This window comes from Salvelinus namaycush, chromosome 4 (genome assembly GCF_016432855.1).
Source record: "Salvelinus namaycush isolate Seneca chromosome 4, SaNama_1.0, whole genome shotgun sequence".
In the NCBI taxonomy this organism is placed as follows: Eukaryota; Metazoa; Chordata; class Actinopteri; order Salmoniformes; family Salmonidae; genus Salvelinus; species Salvelinus namaycush.
This window is the reverse complement of record NC_052310.1, coordinates 6,775,088-6,797,966: the sequence shown is the minus strand read 5'-3', so window position 1 is coordinate 6,797,966 and position 22,879 is coordinate 6,775,088. Positions and strand designations below refer to the sequence as shown.

Genomic DNA, 22,879 nt, shown 5'->3' with positions numbered 1-22,879 from the left:
TCTATTGTGTTATTGACTGTACGCTTGTTTATTCCATGTGTAACTCTGTGTTGTTGTTTGTGTCACACTGCTTTGCTTTATCTTGGCCAGGTTGCAGTTGTAAATGAGAACTTGTTCTCAACTAGCTTTCCTGGTTAAATAATGGTGAAATAAAAACATTTTTAAATAAATGTTAGATCGGGTTCAAGTCCAGGCTCTGGCTGGGCCACTCAAGGACATTCAGAGACTTGTGCCAAAGCCACTCCGGACAGCTCTAGGGAGAGTCTTGGTGGTTCCAAACTTCTTCATGAACCAACATCCATGAGGAACGTTTTTGACTTGAAGAATCCATGCCCCAAAGATTTCAAGCTGTTCTGGAGACAAAGGGGTGTCCCATCCGGTACTAGATGGGTGTACCTAATAAACTATCTGGTGAATGTATAATCAGGGCCATGAGTTTTACCTGTACAGGAGCAACTCCTGATTCAGGCTATTTAGTGTAGCTAGCTCTTCAAAGCGATACAAAACACGTTTAAGTTGTGTTGTGTTTCGTTCATGTTCAAACAAGGAAGACCAACTTGTTTTTTAAAAGGGGTAATTTGCAGTTCGGACAATAACAAAGCCGCCACTGATTTGGTAAACAGATGAGGAATGGGGATGGAGAAATTGAACCACTCATAATATAACAATTATAGTTTTAACCATGTTTTGATATAGAGATTTTTACGTGTGCTTTGTTAACAAATAAATAAAACAACCTTATATTTGGAGTTCTGATGAGGTGTGACAGTTGAACTAAGCTCATGCGGCATCTATAAGTTATATTCTTCAAGAAATATTGGGTAGATTTCAATAATTTACAAGGCCAATAACAGAGGTACCAATTGCAGAATGCCATTTTTTTTAAAGTTTACTTATGGTGTCATTGTCACATGTTGAGCATTAATACAATTTGAATTAATTCTGAAATCAGACGGGGAATATCTCGCTCTCTCTCTAATGCTATAGAATCTAGATCCTAGAATTGAGAAAATGTATGGAAAATCATCCACATCAAATCAAACACCTCTGCTCTGACAAAAGTAAAGCGATGTAAACATTGCATTTTAGTAGTGTAGTCTGGGGCTCTTTCACCTCTGGAAACTCCACTTTAGTCTGGGGTTCTTTCCTGTTTGTAAAATCTAGCGCAGCCTAAGAAAAAGTCCAGGGGAAAAACCCTTGGTGAAAGTGAAATCACTAGCTTTGTCCTCCCTCAGTGCCCATATTAGGACTGTCGGGGATCTGTCAGGACAGAGAGAGAGAGAGAATGTGTTGCATGCCTTCTCCACAAGTAGGTTAGAGGTTGTGAAAGGGAGTATCCACTGTCTCCACTGAATCTCTTCTTCCACAGGTATTTTCTGGGACACTGCACTATACAACTTTATTTGATGGCAGAACATTCAGAGGCTGTAAGCTTGTAAGTACAGTAACTTATCTACTTAGATTATTGTGTGTGTGTGTGTGTGTGTGTCTGCCCTTAAGACACGCGTGTCAGGATTTGTTAGTCACGTCACCTCGACGGACATCTCATGATTACTCTCAGGGTCTCAATCTCAGAATGTTATTTTGTTTTCCTCAGCGCTAATGACAGTCTGTGTTAGATGGTGAATTCAGCTGAACTCTGGGTGTTTCTTTGGTAGGCCTACTAAGGCTGTGGAGAGAGGAAAATGCATAAATGTGAAAATTATTTTGGTGTAGTGTGGAAAAGTTCAGGCTTGCAGATTGCATGCAGGGGGGAAGAGTTTCGGGGCAGGTGAGCCCCAGGTTGCAAATCAGACCCCATTTTACAACGCCAAAGTATTTTTTTAACTCATTGATTTTCGCAGTTAAGTCTAAAAAGCTCTATTTTGCTCAATGTCGATTTTACAGCTTAAGTGTGTGTACATTACTGTATTTATACTTGGGATATTGTCTTTCAACTGGAAAATAAAAACAAACTCCTTGAGTGGGACTTTAAAACTATTCAGATTCACCCAGAATTTATCCTGACCTGTTCTTAAATATCACTACAACTCCACAGTTGCCATGACTACAGATCAGGGCTGTGGTTAATTCCAGTCCCTTCAAGACATAGACTGTATGATTCAAGCACTAGGCCTATGTCCAATCTGATGTAGGTTAATGTACGTTCATGTATAAGCTATTCATGTTTTGTGGTATTTGTTCTTTGTGCTTTAGGACACATGGCAAAATGCTTCTGCTGTTTCTGAGTCTCGGTTTGGTCACTTCTAACGTCCAGTCAGGAAGACAAGGTAAACTGCACACTTCATACATTATTATGGTTGTTATGAGTGAGAAAGTTACAGAGGGTCAAAGAACATACCCCCAAGACATGCTAACCTCCCCTGTTATTGGTACTGGTGAGGGGTTAGCATGTCTTGAGGGTAGGATCTTTGAGTAGCCAATTGTCATACAAGTAAAGATGCCTTTTAATAGAAAATGACTGAAGTAAAAGTGAATGTCACCCAGTAAAATACTACTTGATTAAAAGTATTTGGTTTAAATTATACTTAAGTATAAAAAGTAAAAGTTTAAATAATTTCACATTCCCTATTTAAGCAAACCAGATGTCACGATTTTCTATTATTATATTTTATTATGGCTAGCCAGGGGCACACTCCATCACTCAGCATATGCATTGGGGTAGAATTACCCTCTTACATTTTTGTGCATTGAATAAGGGGGGGTTACTAAGCTACAGTGCATTCGGAAAGTATTCAGACCCCTTCCCCTTTTCCACATTATGTTACGTTACAACCTTATTCTAAAATGACTTAAATAAATAAAAAATAATAATAAATCTATATACAATACCCCATAATGACAAAGCAAAAACTGTTTTAAATATAATATCAGAAATACCTTATTTACATAAGTACCCAGACCCTTTGCTATGAGACTTGAAATTAAGCTCAGGTGCATCCTGTTTCCATTGATCATCCTTGAGATGTTTCTACAACTTGATTGTAGTCCACTTGTGGTAAATTCTATTTATTGGACATGATTTGGAAAGGCAAACTTTTTTTATTGATTTTTTATTTCACCTTTATTTAACCAGGTAGGCCAGTTGAGAACAAGTTCTCATTTACAACTGCGACCTGGCCAAGATAAAGCAAAGCAGTGCGACAGAAACAACAACACAGAGTTACACAAACGTACAGTCAATAACACAATAGAATAATCTGTTTCCAGTGTGTGCAAATGAAGTAAGGAGGTAAGGCAATAAATAGGCCAAAGTGGCAAAGAAATTACAATTTAGCAATTAACATTGTAGTGATAGATGTGCAGATGAGGATGTGCAAGTAGAAAATACTGGTGTGCAAAAGAGCAGAAAAAAACAAAAACAAATATGGGATGAGGTAGGTAGTTAGTTGGATGGGCTATTTACAGATGGGCTGTGTACAGCTGCAGCGATCGGTAAGCTGCTCTGACAGCTGATGCTTAAAGTTAGTGAGGGAGAAATAAGTCTCCAACTTCAGTGATTTTTGCAATTCGTTCCAGTCATTGGCAGCAGAGAACTAGAAGGAACGGCGGCCAAAGGAGGTGTTGGGTTTGGGGATGACCAGTGAAAGTGTGCTACGAGTGGGTGTTGCTATGGTGACCAGTGAGCTGAGATAAGGCAGAGCTTTGCCTAGCAAAGACTTATAGATGACCTGTAGCCAGTGGGTTTGGCAATGAATATGTAGGGAGGACCAGCCAATGAGAGCATACAGGTTGCAGATGTAGGTAGTATATGGGGCTTTGGTGACAAAACGGATGGCACTGTGGTAGACTGCATCCGATTTGCTGAGTAGATTGTTGGAGGCTATTTTGTAAATGACATCGCCAATGTCAAGGATCGGTAGGATAGTCAGTTTTATGAGGGTATGTTTGGCAGCAAGAGTGAAGGAGGCTTTGTTGCGAAATAGGAAGCCGATTCTAGATTACATTTTGGATTGGAGATGTTTAATATGAGTCAGGAAGGAGAGTTTACAGTCTAGTCAGACACCTAGGTATTTATAGTTGTCCACATCCACAAGTCAGAACCATCCAGAGTAGTGATGCTAGTCGGGCGGGCGGGTGCGGGCAGCTATTGGTTAAAGAGCATGCATTTCGTTTTACTAGCATTTAAGAGCAGTTGGAGGTCACGGAAGGAGAGTTGTATGGCATTGAAGCTCGTTTGGAGGTTTGTTAACAGTGTCCAAAGAAGGGCCAGAAGTATACAGACTGTTGTCGTCTGCGTAGAGGTGGATCAAAGAATCACCCGCAGCAAGAGCGACATCATTGATATATACAGAGAAAAGAGTCGGCCCTAGAATTGAACCCTGTGACACCCCCATAGAGACTGCCAGAGGTCCGGACAACAGGCCCTCCGATTTGATACACTGAACTCTATCTGAGAAGTAGTTAGTGAACCAGGCGAGGTAGTCATTAGAGAAACCAAGACTGTTGAGTCTGCCGAAAAGAATAAGGTGATTGACAGAGTCGAAAGCCTTGGCCAGGTTGATGAAGATGGCTGCACAGTACTGTCTTTTATCAATGGTGGTTATGATATCGTTTTGGACCTTGAGCGTGGCTGAAGTGCACCCGTGACCAGCTCGGAAACCGGATTGCATAGCGGAGAAGGTACGGTGGGATTCGAAATGGTCAGTGATCTGTTTGTTCACTTGGCTTTTGACGACTTTAGAAAGGAAGGGCAGGATGGATATAGGTCTGTAACAGTTTGGATCTAGAGTGTCTCCCCCTTTGAAGAGGGGGATGACCGCGGCCGCTTTCCAATCTATAGGAATCTCAGACGATATGAAAGAGAGGTTGAACAGACTAGTAATATGGGTTGCAACAATGGCGACGGATAATTTTAGAAAGAGAGGGTCCAGATTGTCTAGCTCAGCTGATTTGTAGGGATCCAGATTTGCAGCTCTATCAGAACATCAGCTGTCTGGATTTGGGTGAAGGAGAAGTGGGGGGGTGCTTGGGCCAGTTGCTGCGGGGGGTGCGGAGCTGTTGGCCGTGGTTGGGGTAGCCAGGTGGAAAGCATGGCCTGCCGTAGAGAAATGCTTATTGAAATTCTTGATTTTCGTGGATTTATCGGTGGTGACAGTGTTTCCTAGCCTCAGTGCAGTGGGCAGCTGGGAGGAGGTGCTCTTATTCTCCATGGACTTTACAGTGTCCCAAAACATTTTGGAATTAGTGCTGCAGGATGCAAATTTCTGTTTGAAAAAGCTAGCCTTTGCTTTCCTAACTGACTGTGCATATTGGTTCCTGACTTCCCTTAAAAGTTGCATATCGCGGGGCTATTCGATGCTAGTGCAATACGCCACAGGATGTTTTTGTGCTGGTCAAGGGCAGTCAAGTCTGGAGTGAACCAAGGGCTATATCTGTTCTTAGTTCAATTTTTTTTGAATGGGGCATGCTTATTTAAAATGGTGAGGGAAGCACTTTTAAAGAACAACCAGGCATCCTCTACTGACGGGAGGAGGTCAATATCCTTCAAGGATACCTGGGCCAGGTCGATTAGAAAGGCCTGCTCGAAGAAGTGTTTGACACTGACGAGGGGTGGTCGTTTGACCGCGGACCCATAACGGACGCAGGCAATGAGGCAGTGATCGCTGAGATTTTGGTTGAAAACAGCAGAGGTGTATTTGGAGGGCAAGTTGGTCAGGATGATATGTATGAGGGTGCCCATGTTTACGGATTTGGGGTTGTACCTGGTAGGTTCCTTGATAATTTGGGTGAGATTGAGTGCATCTAGCTTAGATTGTAGCACGGCCGGGGTGTTAAGCATATCCCAGTTTTGGTCACCTAACAGTACGAACTCTGAAGATAAATGGGGGGCGATTAATTCACATATGGTGTCCAGGGCACAGCTGGGGGCTGAGGGGGGTCTATAACAAGCGGTAACAGTGAGGGTCTTATTTCTGGCGAGATGGATTTTTTAAAGTAGAAGCTCGAACTGTTTGGGCACAGACCTGGATAGTATGACAGAACTCTCCAGGATATCTCTACAGTAGATTGCAACTCCGCCCCCTTTAGCAGTTCTGTGTTGACGGAAAATGTTTTAATTGGGGATGGAAATTTCAGAATTGTTGGTGGCCTTCCTAAGCCAGGATTAAGACACGGCTAGGACATCAGGGTTGGCGGAGTGTGCTAAAACAGTGAATAATGCAAACTTAGGGAGGAGGCTTCTGATGTTAACATGCATGAACCCAAGGCTTTTACAGTTGCAGAAGTCAACAAATGAGAGCACCTGGGGACACACAGGGCCTGGGTTAACCTCTACATCACCAGAGGAACAGAGGAGGAGTAGGATGAGGGTAGGGCTAAAGGCTATTAGAACTGGTCGTCTGGTGCATTGAAAACAGAGAATAAAAGGAGCAGATTTCTGGGCGAGGTAGGATAGATTCAGGGCATAATGTACAGACAAGGGTATGGTAGGGTGCAAGTACAGTGGAGGTTAACCTAGGCATTGAGTGACGATGAGAGAGGTTGCATCTCTGGAGGTGCCAGTTAAGTTAGGTGCGGTCTCCGCATGTGTGGGGTGTGGGACAAAGGAGCTATTTGAGGCATATTGAGCGGGACTAGGGGCTCTGCAGTAAAATAAAACAATGAGAGCTAGCCCAAACAACAGTCTGCAAGGCATATTGACATTAGAGAGAGGCATAAAGCAATCCCAGGTGTTGATTGGGAGAGTTAAGACAACAATGGGTAAGACAACAACGGGTAAACAGCTAAGACAACAACAACGGGTAAATGGCGATGAATGGGCAGAGAGGGTCAGTTAGCTGCACACAGGGCCTGAGTTTGAGGCTGGGGCCGACAGAAAAACAAAATGAAGTACCGTGTTAATAAACAGTCCAGCAGGCATCAGCTGTGTAGCCGAGTGATCATAGGGTCCAATGAGCAACAATAGATGAAACAGGGAGCCGTTCTATGTAAGGTCCCACAGTTGACAGTGCACAGTGCATTTCAGAGCAAAAAACAAACCATGGGGTCGAAGGTCCCCAAGAACACAGTGGCCTCCATCATTCTTAAATGAAAGAAGTTTGGAACCACCCTTGACTGTTCCTAGAGCTGGCCGCCCGACAAAACAATCGGGGGAGAAGGGCCTTGGTCAGGGAGGTGACCAAGAAACCGATGGTCACTCTTAGCTCCAGAGTTCCTCTGTGGAGATGGGAGAACCTTCCAGAAGGACAACCATCTCTGCCGCACTCCATCAATCAGGACTTTATGGTAGAGTGGCCAGACGGAAGACAGTAAAAGGCACATGACAGCCCGCATGGAGTTTGCCAAAAGGCACCAGAAGGACTCTCAGACCATGAGAAACAAGTTTCTCTGGTCTGATGAAACCAAGATTGAACTCTTTGGCCTGAATGCCAAGCATCACGTCTGGAGGAAACCTGGCACCAACCCTACGGTGAAGCATGATGGTGGCAGCATCATGCTCTGGGGATGTTTTTCAGCGGCAGGGACTGGGAGACTATGCAGGATTGAGGGAAAGATGAACGGAGCAAAGTACAGAGAGATCCTTGATGAAAACCTGCTCCAGAGCGCTCAGGCCATCAGACTGGGGCGAAGGTTTACCTTCCAACAGGACAACGACCCTACGCACACAGCCAAGACAACGCAGATCTGGCTTCGGGTCAAGTCTTTAAATCTCTGAAAATAGCTGTGCAGCGATGCTTTCCATCCAACCTGACAGAGCTTGAGATGACCTGCAGAGAAGAATGGGAGAAACTCCCCGAATACAGGTGTGCCAAGCTTGTAGCGTCATACCCAAGAAGATTCATGGCTGTAATTGCTGCCAAAGATGCTTCAACAAAGTACTGAGTAAAGGGTCTGAATACTTATGTAAATGTAATATCTCCGTTTTTTATGTTTAATACATTTGCAAAAATGTTCCTAAAATGTTCTTGCTGTGTCATTATGGGCTATTGTGTGTAGATTGATGAGGGGAAAAAACTATTTAATCCATTTTGAAATAAGGCTGAAATGTAACAAAATGTGGAAAAAGTCAGGCGGTCTGAATAGTTTCTGAATGCTCTGTATATAGATTTGTTTTTAACCTCTACTGGATCGGTGTCCCCCCCGCAGTACAGTTGAGTTAACGTGTGCTAATGTGATTAGCATGATGTTGTAAGTAACAAGAACATTTCACAGGACATAGACATATCTGATATGGGCAGAAAGCCTAAATTATTGTTCATCTAACTGATACAAAATTTTGAACAGTAATGCAATGGTTCATTGGATCAGTCTAAAACTTTGCATGTACACTACTGCCATGTAGTGGCCAAAATCTAAATTGTGCTTAACTGCAATAATACATTGTGGCCTTTCTCTTGCATTTCCAAGATGTTATCTTTTACCAGATCGAATGTGTTATATTCTCCTACATAAATTTCACGTCCACAAACTTCAAAGTGTTTCCTTTCAAATGATATCAAGAATATGCATATCCTTGCTTCAGGTTCTGAGCTACAGGCAGTTAGTTTTGGGTATGTCATTTTAGGCGAATATTGAAAAAAGGGGTCCGATCCTTAAGATATTTTTAAAAAGGTCATACCAAGGATGATTTTGCTATTTGATTTTGAATTTTAATACCACTAGAAGTATCGACAAAAAATATTTTTTTAAATGTCAAATTCTTTTTGGCCTTACTGCTATTACCAATACAAAAGCATTCACTACATCGAACAGCAGATAGTCCTCCAAAATATCAAAAGTAAGTTTGTTCTTAAAATGTCTGTCCTATATCTGAGAGATATAAGAAAGATCAGTAAAAATTTGTTATTTAAAAAAAATATGTATTTAACCCCAAACAATTCGGACTCTACAGATGATTGTGTGAGAACTGGTTTCGGGATGTCTCATGTTCTTCCAAAAAACGCTCTAGCTTCAAATCAAATCAAATCAGCTATTTTGTTACCTTTCACCGCAGATGCTGTAGTGTTACGTAGGCGGCTGCAGTGGATTGAGATGAATCCAATGCAAAAAAAAAATGAATATAACTAGCTTAAACTGATAGATTTTTATGGGGACTCTCACGAAAACTTTGGTGTTCTCCGTTTTGCTCTATGACCCCCACAAGCATATTGGGACTCGTCTGAAGTCGGTACAGCTGATCTGCCAACTTCTGTCTGTAGCTTCCGAAAGGTTTGGGCTACACACTAATATGACTCATCTCTGGAAAGGTGAACTTTCACGAACACGTACACGTACATGCCACACAAGACTCGTCTGAAGGTACCAGTTGAAAAAATGTATGGAAATGAATGGAAAAATACGGGGTAAAATACATGTTATTTTTTAAACTAAATGTTTCCTGATCTTTCTTATGTCTCCCAGATATAGGACAGACAGATACTTCAGAACAAACTTCCTTTCAATTGTTTCAGGGGGACCATCTCTTGTTCCGTATAGTGAATCTGTTATTCAGTGCGTTTGTACGGGCTAATAGCAGTAAGGCGAAAACAATTTTTTCATCAAACAATTGTTTTATATATTTTTGGAAAATACTTCAAGAAGACTTAAAATGCCAAATCAAAATTATCCTTGGTTTGACCTTCTTAAAACAATTCCATATAGCTTAATAGAATCCCCCTCACCCCTGGCTTAGACAACTTTATTTATTGCGCAAAAATGTAAGAGGGTAATTCTACCCCAACGCATGTGCTTAACACAACTTTTCTTTAACTCTACAAACGCTTCCTCACCCTCTTGACTCCACTTTATTCTCTCGTGATAACCCTCCTCCCCTTTGTCAATTCTGTAAATGAATGAGATGGAATAAAGTGTTTCACGAAATTGAAAACCCCCATTTTTTTCTCTCTGAGCTTGCGAGTTTGCTTGTTTGCTCTTGCCAGCTTTAACTTGTTACCTTTTAGAATCCCTTCCCCTGGCATTTCACACAGACAATCCAAACCCGAAATCGGTTCTATCCCAGACACCATAAAGAATGAGTCCAATATTGCTGCTGACCCTTCTGTAAACGGCAAGGGAAGTAACTGCATAACTCTTGATTCTGTCCCTGTTAGACCACGTGCTCCACATCTGAGACACAGCTGCAAAGATTTGCGGTTTAGGACACTGTCGTCAACCCCCCCCCCCCTGCATCTTTGTCCTTCCCTGGCCTGTGGCACCGCTGTTGGTTATCTGTACCACCGCGGTATTGACCACTCGCACGGCTGCAAGGTGAGCAGAATTTGATTTGACTCTCAGAGCAGCCTGCACTATTTCGTTCCAGTAAGAATGCTGAGCCACTACAAGGCAAAAGCACAATGCCAAATCTACACTGGACCGTGAATGTTCCTGAGTGAATGTTCCTGTTGTGAAATTGTTACATTACTTGTTAGATATTACTGCATGGTCGGAAATAGAAGCACAAGCATTTCGCTACACTCGCATTAACATCTGCTAACCATGTGTATGTGACCAATAACATTTGATTTGAGTTGAGTGGCCGAGTTACAGTTTTGACTTAAATCTACCTGAACATCTATGGCAAGACCTGAAAATGGTTGTCTAGCAACAACCAACTTGGCAGAGCTTGATGGTTTTGAAAATAATAATGGGCAAATGTTGCACAATCCAGGTGTGGAAGCTCTTAGAAACTTACCCAGAAAGACTCACAGCTGTAATCACTGCCAAAGGGGCTTCTATTATTGACTCAGGGGATACTAATGTAAATTTGATATTTCTGTATAAAATGTTCAATACATTTACTGAAATGTCTAATAAAATGCGTTCACTTTGTCATTATGAGGTAGTATGTGTAAAAAATATATTTAATAAAATAGTAAAACAACAAAATGTGAAATAAGTCAGGGGGTATTAAACATTTCTGAAGGCACTGTACATGATAATTGTTTGCTCTAGTATGCCCACAAGACTTACAAGACTTGTCTGAAGGTAACCCGGTACCACTGCTCTAATATCCATAAACACTCAATATTATTAAAATGATGAACCGGAATGACATTTACGCTAACGGGTGGCCATAAAGAACTAGCTAAAAGCCACATCTCCAATAAGCCACGCCTCTAATCTGACAGTCTGTCACCTCTACAATATATTAATTTAAAGGTTCAAACCCCTCCCCAAACCCCTTAACCCCTCACATTACAAAAAGTTTCCAGTTTGAACTTTTACACAGAGGTTCTTCTGAGACCCTTTTCAGAGGGGACCTGCAAAGGTTCCGCTGGTGTGGCAAACCAAAAGGTTCTTCCAGGCAGCTTTACTTCTAGGAGTGTACAGTCATTATTGCTCATCTTTATGAAGGGTGTTAATCATTTCAGGACACCACTGAATGATAATGTACATATGAATGTGAATGTACACGTTTGTCATTGTATGTACAGTATATGAACATGTTTATCATAATGTAAAATTGTACTGGAACAATGCTATGACATTATGTTGCATGTCCATTCCTTGATATAGTTTGATACCCGATATTATCCATTGATATCCTTTCATTCATTGATATCAGATATTATGTTGCTTGTTCATTCATTCATGTCCCTGTTTGTTTTCCAGGGGTTAATGTAATGTGTGAAAATCAATCGGTTGTAGCAGGACAGAACCACAACCTGACATGTAGAGTGGATTACCGTAATGCTGATCAGAAGAATACAGGATGTAAAACTGAACGGTATTTCTGGAAGCATAAATCAAAAACAATAAAAAATATAGATACATTTGACCGTAAAGTGAAGATAACGACCAACACCTACTCTTGTGAGATAGAAAATGTTACCAAAGCTGATGAGGGAAACTACACTTTTACCATTAACACAAACTGTGGCGCAGGAAATGGCAAATTTAGTGTTTCCGTTACGTGTAAGTACAACGCTAAAATACAGTGACCAGTGTTAAATAGGTTAACTGGGTTGATGTGATATGACCAGGAAAAGGTCCAGTAATTCAAAATAAATGTGATAATACAGTATTCATATACAGTTTAAGTCAGAAGTTTACATACACCTTAGCCTCCCAAAGTACAATCATTGTCCCCATGTGCAGTTGCAAACCGTAGTCTGGCTTTTTTATGGCGGTTTGTTAAGTTTGTTAACAAGACATTTATGGAGTGGTTGAAAAACAACTTTTAATGACTCCAACCTAAATGTATGTAAACTTCTGACTTCAACTGTACACTGAGTGTACAAAACATTAGGAACACCTGCTCTTTCCATGACATAGACTGACCAGGTGAATCCAGGTGAAAGCTATGATCCCTTGTTGATGTCACTTGTTAAATCCACTTCAATCAGTGTAGATGAAGGGTTAGGAGACAGGTTAAGAAGGATTTTTATTTATTTAGCCTTGAGATTAATGAGACATGGATAGTGTATGTGTACCATTCAGAGGGTAAATGAGCAAGACAAAAGATTTAAGTGCATTTGAACGAGGTATGGTAGTAGGTGCCAGGAGCACTGGTTTGAGTGTGTCAAGAACTGCAATGCTGCAGGGTGTTTCACGCTCAAATGTTTCCCGTGAGAATCAAGAATGGTCCACCACCCAAAGGACATCCAGCCACCTTGACACAACTGTGGGAAGCATTGGAGTCAAGATGGGTCAGCATCCCTGTGGAACGCTTTCGACACCTTGTAGGGTCCATGCCCCAACAAATTAAGGCTGTTCTGAGGGCAAAAGGGGGTGCAACTCAATATTCGGACGGGGTTCCTAATGTGTTGTACACTCAGTGTATAAATTCCATATGGGGCTTGATACTTTACCGTTTGTGCTAAATTTTCTTTCTTTTCTCAGTGGGAAATGACAGACCAGAGCCGCCACAATATGTATCGTCAGGTCCCATATCGTCATTATCATCACTGTTCTGGGTGTTCTACTGTTTCTCATCACTTCTGATTATGGCAGAAGATTGATGGGTCGACTTCCTTGAGAAGAATGCTGACAAGAGCCCTGAAGCTACCGGAGATGCCCTAAACCTGGAGCCTGCATAACATTCAGTTCATGGAGGAGACGTGTGTGTTAATTATTCTATCCTTGTGGGGACATATCCTAAGTCCCCATAAAGACAAAGGCTATTTTAAGCTTAGGTTTAGGGTTACAATTAGGGTTAGGAGTTAGGTTTGGGTTAGTGTTAGGGGTTAAAGTTATGGTTATGGTAAGGGTTAGGGTTATGGTAAGGGTTAGGGTGAGGAATTAGGTTTGGGTTAGTGTTAGGGGTTAAAGTTAGGGTAAGGGTTAGGGTTAGGAGTTAGGGAAAATATGATTTTGAATGTATATAAATGTTAGTTCCCCACAAGGATAAAATAATGTGTGTTTGTGGCTTGTTAGCAGTTGTTTTCAAAAATATTTTTTGCACCAAAGTTAGTGGAATTAGTTTCTGTTTCAAATCACTAATAACAGTTATTCACTGACTTGACTAGTGTAAATACCACTACAGTACATTGCACATTTATATTGACTAATGCATTGTTACATATAGCCTGTTCACTACCATACAATAACTGAGAATGTGAATTAATCAATATAAATAACGTTACACAAATTTTAAAAAGCCTTAAAGGACAATATTCCTCTGTATAATCAACACCAAAGCTGGAAGATAACAGATCGGTCTGCATAAACTGCATTGTCCTAACTTTCACTAAGCTTGTTTAAAAAGGCAGTTGGTTTTGGTCTGCACAGTGCCTTCAGAAAGTATTCATACCCCTTAACTTAATGAATTCAAAATGGATTAAATCGAAGTATTTTCTCACCCATCTACACACAATATCCCATAATGACAGAGTGAAAACATGTTTTTAGAAATGTTTACTAATTTATTGCAAATGAAATACAGAAATATCTCATTTACATAAGTAATCACACCCCTATGTCAATACTTTGTAGAATCACCTTTGGCAGTGATTACAGCTGTGAGTCTTTCTGGGTAAGTCTCTAAGAGCTTTCCACACCTGGATTGTTCAACATTTGCCCATTATTCTTTTCAAAATTCTTCAAGCTCTGCCAAATTGGCTGTTGATCATTGCTAGAGAACCATTTTCAGGTCTTGCCATAGATTCACCCCCTTCTTGGTATGCAACTCCAGTGTAGATTTGGCCTTGTGTTATTGTCCAGCTGAAAGGTGAATTCATCTCCCAGTGTCTGATATATTTGCTTTGCCTAAAAAAATAACACTTTGTATTCATTACAAAAACGTAATTGCTTTGCCATGTTTATTGCAGTACTACTATAGTTCCTTGTTTCAAACATGATGCATGTTTTGGAATATTTTTTATTCTGTACAGGCTTCCTTTTCACTCTGTCAATTATTATTATTTATTTACCTTTATATAACTAGACAGGTCAGTTAAGAACAAATTCTTATTTACAATGACAGCCTACCAGGGAACAGTGGGTTAACTGCCTTGTTCAGGTGCAGAATGACAGATTTTTACCTTGTCACTGAGTTAGGAACCTATTGGTTAATGGCACAACACTCTAACCACTAGGCTACCTGCCGCCCCATCAAACTAGTCAATTCGGTTAGTATTGCGTAGTAACTACAATGTGTTTGATCCATCCTCAATGTTCTCCTATCACAGCCATTAAACTCTGTAACTGTTTTAAAGTCACCATTAGCCTCATTGTGAAATCCATGAGCGGTTTCCTTCCTGTCTGACAACTGAGTTAGGAAGGCCGCCTGTATCTTTGTAGTGACTGGATGTATTGATACACCATCCAAAGTGAAGTTAGTAACTCCACCATTCTCAAAGGGATATTCAATGTCTGCTTTTTGTTTGACCTAACTACCAATAGGTGCCCTTTGCAAGGCATTTGGAAAACCTCCCTGGTCTTTGTGTTTGAATCTGTGTTTGAAATTCCCTGTTCGTCCGAGGGACCTTATAGATAATTGTATGTGTGGGGTACAGAGATGAGGTAGTCATTAAAAAATTATGTTAAACAGTATTATTGAGCACAGAGTGAGTCCATGCAATTTATTATGTGATTTGTTAAGCAAATGTTTACTCCAGAACTTATTTAGACTTGCCATGACAAAGGGGTTGAATACTTTTTGACACAAGACATTTCAGATTTTCATTTTTGATTCATTTGTAAAACTTTTGAAAAACATAATTCCACTTTAACATTATGGGCTATTGTGTGTGGACCAGTTACCCAAACATCTCAGTTGAATCCATTTTCATTTCAGGATTTAAATCACAGCAGAACACAATTTATTTCATATTGGAATTGTCATTTGTGAGTGTAATTCCCCTTTAATTAACCTTTCAGTGATACCCATCCCGGATCCGGGAGCATCCTCATCAAAAAAGCTGACTAGCATAGCCTAGCCTAACGGGACAGGGATATCATATAATATAATTTTCATGAAATCACAAGTCCAATACAGCAAACGAAAGATAAACATCTTGTGAATCCAGCCATCATTTCCGATTTTTAAAATGTTTTACAGCGAAAACACAATATGTATTTATATTAGCTAACCTGTTACGGATACAAATATTCTGTGTGTATCCTGTGTGTTTCTTTTCTCTCCTTCTCCCCTACTCACAGGTGACAATCATCATTCCCCAATCAGTCATCAATTAGTCGCTAATCAGAAGACACCTGCTCCTTTTCACTTACCCAATCACAGTTCCTTTCCCTTGGTTTAAAAACCCTGTCAGTTGTTTTCTCAGTAGCTCAATCTGTCTGTCAATGCCTTCTGTCTGTAGATCTCTTGTTTGTTTTGCATCTACATGTCATGTTGTCCCCACCTGTGAGTATTGTTTTGGTTATGGTGTTTGAGTGTTTGTTTGATGGTGGGAAAAGGGGGTAACCAGACAAGTCGCCCTTGGGCATACACTACCCGTAGGTAAACGTTGTTAAAAACACTAGTTAGAACTGGGCGGACCACCCCCTGTATTTATTGGTTAGTTACTTAGTTGTTGTTGGAATAGGCTAGTCTAGCTTAGGGGTGTTTTTGGATTATTATTGTTTCATTCCTTGGGTCCAGCTCAGCCCCTTTTCCTGCTCCCCCCATTACCGTGTGTTTATAAATAAAACTTGAGTGTTTGTCGGTAGATCTTAGTTGTCGTGGTTATTTCGTTTTCACTCTTTGTCACTACTATAATTTGCATGAGTTATGTTACGGGTCCCATTACCATCCCCCCTAGACTGTCGGGCCAAAGGGATTTGTAACATAACCACAATAGCCAAAGACTCAACTGCATATTTTCACCATGTTTCTACCGCATAGGTAGCTATCACAAAACCGACCAAATAGAGATATTAGTCACTAACCAAGAAACAACTTCATCAGATGACAGTCTTATAACATGTTATACAATACATTTATGTTTTGTTCGAAAAATGTGCATATTTGAGGTATAAATCATAGTTTTACATTGCAGCTACCATCACAAATAGCACCGACGCAGCCAGAATAATTACAGAGAGCAACGTGAAAAACAAAAATACTCATAATAAAACATTTATGAAAAATACATGGTGTACAGCAAATGAAAGATAAACATCTTGTGAATGCAGCTAATATTTCTGATTTTAAGTGTTTTACAGGGAAAACACAATATAGAATTATATTAGCTTACCACAATAGCCAAACACATAAAACGCATTTATTCACCACAAAGATAGCTTTCGCAAAAACCAGCAAAAGATATAAAATTAATCACTAACCTTGAACAACTTCATCAGATGACAGTCTTATAACATCAGGTTATACAATACACTTATGTTTTGTTTGAAAATGTGCATATTTAGAGCTGCAAACCGTTGTTATACATTGTGAATATGTAGCAACATTTCCCCAGAACGTCCGGAGCTATTTTGGACACTCACCTAATCTGACCAAAGAACTCATAAACTTTACATTAAAATACTTGTTGTATGGCAGATGAAAGATACACTGGTTCGTAATGCAACCGCCGTGTTAGATTTAAAAAAAAAATAACTTTACCATAACATACAGCTTGCGTTATTACGAGACAGCGCTCACCAAAACGGCAGAGAATAGGAATCAACATTTTCCACAAATACGAAATAACATCATAAATTGTTCTTACTTTTGTTGAGCTTCCATCAGAATGTTGTACAAGGAGTCCTTGGTCCAGAATAAATCGTTGTTTGGTTTTAGAATGTCCTTTTCTTCTGTCGAATTCGCGCCACAATGCTAGCCAAGGTTGATAACGTTCCCATCTTCTCTCGATGCAAAGAACGGAAAACTGCAAAAGTCCCAATAAACGTTGAATAAACTGATAAAACTCGGTTGAAAAAACCTACTTTACGATGCTATTATCACATGTATCAAATAAAATCAGAGCCGGAGATATTCGCCGTGTAAACCGAATGCTTATCAGAAGACAATGTCGAGGTATTTCGCGCGCCTTGGTAGACAAAGAAAATTCCTGACCTACCACTCCAAAAGCTCTCATTCGACCTCAGATCAAGCTAGACACCCCATTCCACCTTCCACTGCCTGTTGACATCTAGTGGAAGGCATATGAAGTGCATGCATATCGATAAATATAAGGCAATTGAATAGGCAGGCCCTGAAACAGAGCCTCGTTTTCAGATTTTTCACTTCCTGCATGGAAGTTTGCTGCTAAATGAGTTCTGTTTTACTCACAGACATAATTCAAACAGTTTTAGAAACTTCTGAGTGTTTTCTATCCAATAGTACTAATAGTATGCATATTGTATGATCTAGAAAAGAGTACGAGGCCGTTTAATTTGAGCACGATTTTTTCCAAAGTGAAAACAGCGCCCCCGTATTGACAAGAGAGACAAGGCAAGAAGGGCCTTCTATGACATCAAAATTAATATTAAATTCAATATACCAATTAGGATCTGGCTAAAACTACTTGAATCAGTTATAGAACATATTGCCCTCTATAGCTGTGAGCTCAACAACCAAGAATTCACAAAATGGGACAAACATCCAATGTAGACTCTGCATGCAGAATTCTGCAAAAAATATCCTCAGAGTACAACGCACAACCCCCAAATGATGCATGCAGAGCAGAATTAGGACTATACCCAATAATGATCAAAATCCAGACAAGAGCCGTTAAATTCCACATCCACCTAAAGGAAAGCAATATCCAAACCTTCCATCACAATGCCCTAACCTACAGAGAGATGAACCTAGAAAGAGTCCCCTCAGCCAGCTGGTCCTGGGGCTCTGTTCACAAACACAAACAGACCCCACGGAGCCTCACGACAGCAACACAATTAAACCCAACCAAATTATGAAGAATAAAAAACAAACTACTTGACACATTGGAAAGAATCAACCCCAAAAAATTAGCAAACTAGAATTATTAAATTACTGAATTATTTTGTACATAATGTTTCTGCAACCGTATCTTACACCAAAAACGTGCTTCTGGATATCAGGACAGCGATCACTCACCTCGGATTAGACTAAGATTTTTTCAACAACAAGCATGACTCACACGATATTCTCTAAACACCCCACAGGGCAGACATCCCAATTATTCGCAAAAGGAAGCGGAGGACGAAGAGCCGGATGCCTCGTCCGGACCCGCAGAAGGCGAGTAGGAAAGCTGCCATTACCGTCAATATTACTCGCCAACGTGCAATCATTGGACAATAAACTAGACGAGGTACGATCACGAATATCCTACCAACGGGACATCAAAAACTGTAATATCCTATGTTTCACGGAATCGTGGCTGAATGACGACATGGATATTCAGCTAGCGGGAAATACGCTGCACCGGCAGGATAGACGAGGGGGGCAGTCTGTGCATATTTGTAAACAACAGCTGGTGCACGAAATCTAAGGAAGTCTCTAGATTTTGCTCGCCTGAAGTAGAGTATATTGTGATAAATTGCAGGCCACACTACTTGCCTAGAGAGGTCTCAGCTATACTTTTCGTGGCTGTTTATTTACCACCACAAACAGAGGCTGGCACTAAGACCGCACTCAGTCAGCTGTATAAGGAAATAAGCAAACAGGAAACCACTCACCCAGAGGCGGCGCTCCTAGTGGCCGGAGACTTTAATACAGGGAAACTTAAATCAGTTCTATCAAATCTCTATCAACATGTTAAATGTGCAACCAGAGGGAAAACAATTGTAGATCACCTCTACTCCACACACAGAGACGCGTACAAAGCTCCCCCTCGCCCTCCATTTGGTAAATATGACCATAATTCTATCCTCCTGATTCCTGCTTACAAGCTAAAATTAAAGCAGGGAGCACCAGTGACTCGGTCTATATAAAAAGTGGTCAGATGAAGCAGATGCTAAAATACAGGACTGTTTTGCTATCACAGACTGGAACACGTTCCGGGATTCTTCCGATGACATTGAGGAGTACACCACATCAGTCACTGGCTTTATCAATAAGTGCATTGAGGACGTCGTCCCCACAGTGACTGTACGTACATACCCCAACCAGAAGCCATGGATTACAGGCAACATTCTCACTGAGCTAAATGGTAGAGCTGCCGCTTTCAAGGTGCGGGCCTCTAACCCGGAAGCTTACAAGAAATCCCACTATGCCCTGCGACGAACCATCAAACAGGCAAAGCGTCAATACAGGGCTAAGATTGAATCATAGTACACCAGCTCCGACGCTCGTCGGATGTGGCAGGGCTCGCAAACTATTACAGACTACAAAGGGAAGCACAGCCGCGAGCTGCCCAGTGACACGAGCCTACCAGACAAGCTAAATCACTTCTATGCTCGCTTCGAGGCAAGCAACATTGAGGCATGCATGAGAGCATCAGCTGTTCCGGACGACTGTGTGATCACGCTCTCCGTAGCCGACGTGAGTAAGACATTTGAATAGGTCAACATACACAAGGCTTAGGGGCCAGACGGATTACCAGGACATGTGCTCCGGGCATGTGCTGACCAACTGGCAGGTGTCTTCACCGACATTTTCAACATGTCCCTGATTGAGTCTGTAATACAAATTTGTTTCAAGCAGACCACCATAGTCCCTGTGCCCAAGAACACAAAGGCAACCTACCTAAATGACTACAGACCCGTAGCACTCATGTCCGTAGCCATGAAGTGCTTTGAAAGGCTGGTAATGGCTCACATCAACACCATTATCCCAGAAACCCTAGACCCACTCCAATTTGCATACCGCCCCAACAGATCCACAGATGATGCAATCTCTATTGCACTCCACACTGCCCTTTCCCACCTGGACAGAAGGAACACCTATGTGAGAATGCTGTTCATTGACTACAGCTCAGCGTTCAACACCATAGTGCCCTGAAAGCTCATCACTAAGCTAAGGAACCTGGGACTAAACACCTCCCTCTGCAACTGGATCCTGGACTTCCTGACGGGCCGCCCCCAGGTGGTGAGGGTAGGTAGCAACACATCTGCCACGGTGATCCTCAACACTGCAGCTCCCCAGGGGTGCGTGCTCAGTCCCCTCCTGTACTCCCTGTTCACCCACGACTGCATGTCCAGGCACGACTCCAACACCATCATTAAGTTTGCAGACGACACAACAGTGGTAGGCCTGATCACAGACAACGATGAGACAGCCTATAGAGAGAAGGTCAGAGACCTGCCCGGGTGGGGCCAGAATAACAACCTATCCCTCAACGTAACCAAGACTAAGGAGATGATTGTGGACTACAGGAAAAGGAGCACCGAGCACGCCCCCATTCTCATCGACGGGGCTGTAGTGGAGCAGGTTGAGAGCTTCAAGTTCCTTGGTGTCCACATCAACAACAAACTAGAATGGTCCAAACACACCAAGACAGTCGTGAAGAGGGCACGATAAAGCCTATTCCCCCTCAGGAAACTAAAAAGATTTGGCATGGGTCCTGAGATCCTCAAAAGGTTCTACAGCTGCAACATCGAGAGCATCCTGACCGGTTGCATCACTGCTTGGTATGGCAACTGCTCGGCCTCCGACCGCAAGGCACTTCAAAGGGTAGTGCGTACGGCCCAGTACATCACTGGGGCAAAGCTGCCTGCCATCCAGGACCTCTACACCAGGCGGTGTCAGAGGAAGGCCCTAAAAATTTCAAGGACCCCAGCCACCCTAGTCATAATCTGTTGTCTCTACTACCGCATGGCAAGCGGTACCGGAGTGCCAAGTCTAGGACAAAAAGGCTTCTCAACAATTTTTACCCCCAAGCCATAAGACTCCTGAACAGGTAACCAAATGGATATACCTACATATACCTATACCTACATGTACATACTACCTCAATAAGCCTGACTAACCGGTGTCTGTATATAGCCTTGCTACTCTTATTTTCAAATGTCTTTTTACTGTTGTTTTATTTCTTTACTTACCAACCTACACACACACACACAAACACACACACACACACACACACCTTTTTTTTACACTATTGGTTAGAGCCTGAAAGTAAGCATTTCACTGTAACGTCTACACCTGTTGTATTCGGTGCACGTGACGAATAAACTTTGATTTGATTTGGGTAACATTTGAAATGTTATATTACATTTTAAACGCTGTTATTCTCTTGAATGGATTGTTGTTGTTGTGTTTCTTTGTTTATTTCGGTTTTGTTGGTTGTTGTTGTGTTTGTTTTGTTTATTTCGGTTTTGTCCGTTGTTGTTGTGTTTCTTTGTTTATTTCGGTTTTGTTGGTTGTTGTTGTGTTTGTTTTGTTTATTTCGGTTTTGTTGGTTGTTGTTGTGTTTGTTTTGTTTATTTCGGTTTTGTCACGTTCCTGACCTGTTTTCCTTTTTCTTGTATTTATTTAGTTGGTCAGGGCCTGAGTTGGGTGGGTTTGTCTATGTTTGATTTTCTATGTTGGGATGTTTGTGTTCGGCCGGGTATGATTCTCAATCAGAGACAGCTGTCAATCGTTGTCCCTGATTGAGAATCATACTTAGGCAGCCTGGGTTTCACGTGTGTTTTGTGGGTGTTTGTATCTCGTGTCAGTGTTCGTGCCACACGGGACTGTTTTCGGTTTGGTTACGTTTGTTGTTTTGTATCTTGAAGTGTTCTGTTTTACTTTCATTAAATATGAACACTAACCACTCTGCATTTTGGTCCTCTCCTTCTGTCAGCGAGGACAGCCGTTACAGGTTTTGTCGGTTGTTATTGTGTTTCTTTGTTTATTTCAGTTTTGTTGGTTGTGTTTGTTTTGTTTATTTCGGTTTTGTTGGTTGTTGTTTGTTTTGTTTATTTCGGTTTTGTTGGTTGTTGTTGTGTTTTTTCACTTGCTATGGCAATGTGAACATATGTTTCCCATGCCAATAAGGCCTTTTGAAATGAATTGAGAGAGAGAGAGATGATGAGAAGATGTGAAAAGGAAAAAGGGATGATGGACAAGGAGGAATACGAAGAAGAATATAAAGAATACGAAGAAGAAGAAGAAGAAGAAGAATATAAACACTAAAAAGCTGCCTGACTGATTGAAGGCTGTGTTCCCAAGCAATTTAGCTAAGAAGACAGTTATGGGTGGACCAAAATTACATGAAAAACTGCATGCTGAAAAGGACTTATTATGTGTCCCATCATGTCTTTTAGGGTGCTGGTGATGTAAGTGTGGTACGTGAAGTATGCGTCAGTGTGTATATACAGTTCATGTTTGTGTGTGTTTCTTTGTGTGTGTGTGTGTGTGTGTGTGTGTGTGTGTGTGTGTGTGTGTGTGTGTGTGTGTGTGTGTGTGTGTGTGTGTGTGTGTTTGTAAGTGAGCGTGGCAGTCTTGCTTTTGATTGCTTTGGATAATTGCAAAAGAGCTTGACCAAAATAGCATTAAAAAATGACATAATTGTTGTATAAACAAAATAGTTGTATGTCACCAGTCAAGGTGATAATGCAAAGACTATGCATTAGATTGTACATAAAAGTGTACAGCTCCAGTTCTCATGGACCACAGTCATGCTGATTTCTGTCCTGTGAGTGTCTGTACTCTTAATCATGTTAATTA

General features: G+C 41.3%; 1 long non-coding RNA gene across 2 annotated transcripts; it reads left to right on the top strand.

The window, feature by feature from the left end:
• Positions 1–1,259: 1,259 nt before the first annotated feature.
• Positions 1,260–13,097, top strand: LOC120045422. Of its 2 annotated transcripts, XR_005476705.1 has the most exons (5): positions 1,260–1,435; positions 2,197–2,270; positions 10,032–10,188; positions 11,533–11,647; positions 12,763–13,097. It is a non-coding gene; the product is annotated as an uncharacterized LOC120045422 (long non-coding RNA). The 2 variants fall into 2 exon arrangements; XR_005476706.1 differs by lacking the exon at positions 10,032–10,188 and having other exon boundaries at positions 1,264–1,435.
• Positions 13,098–22,879: the final 9,782 nt, after the last annotated feature.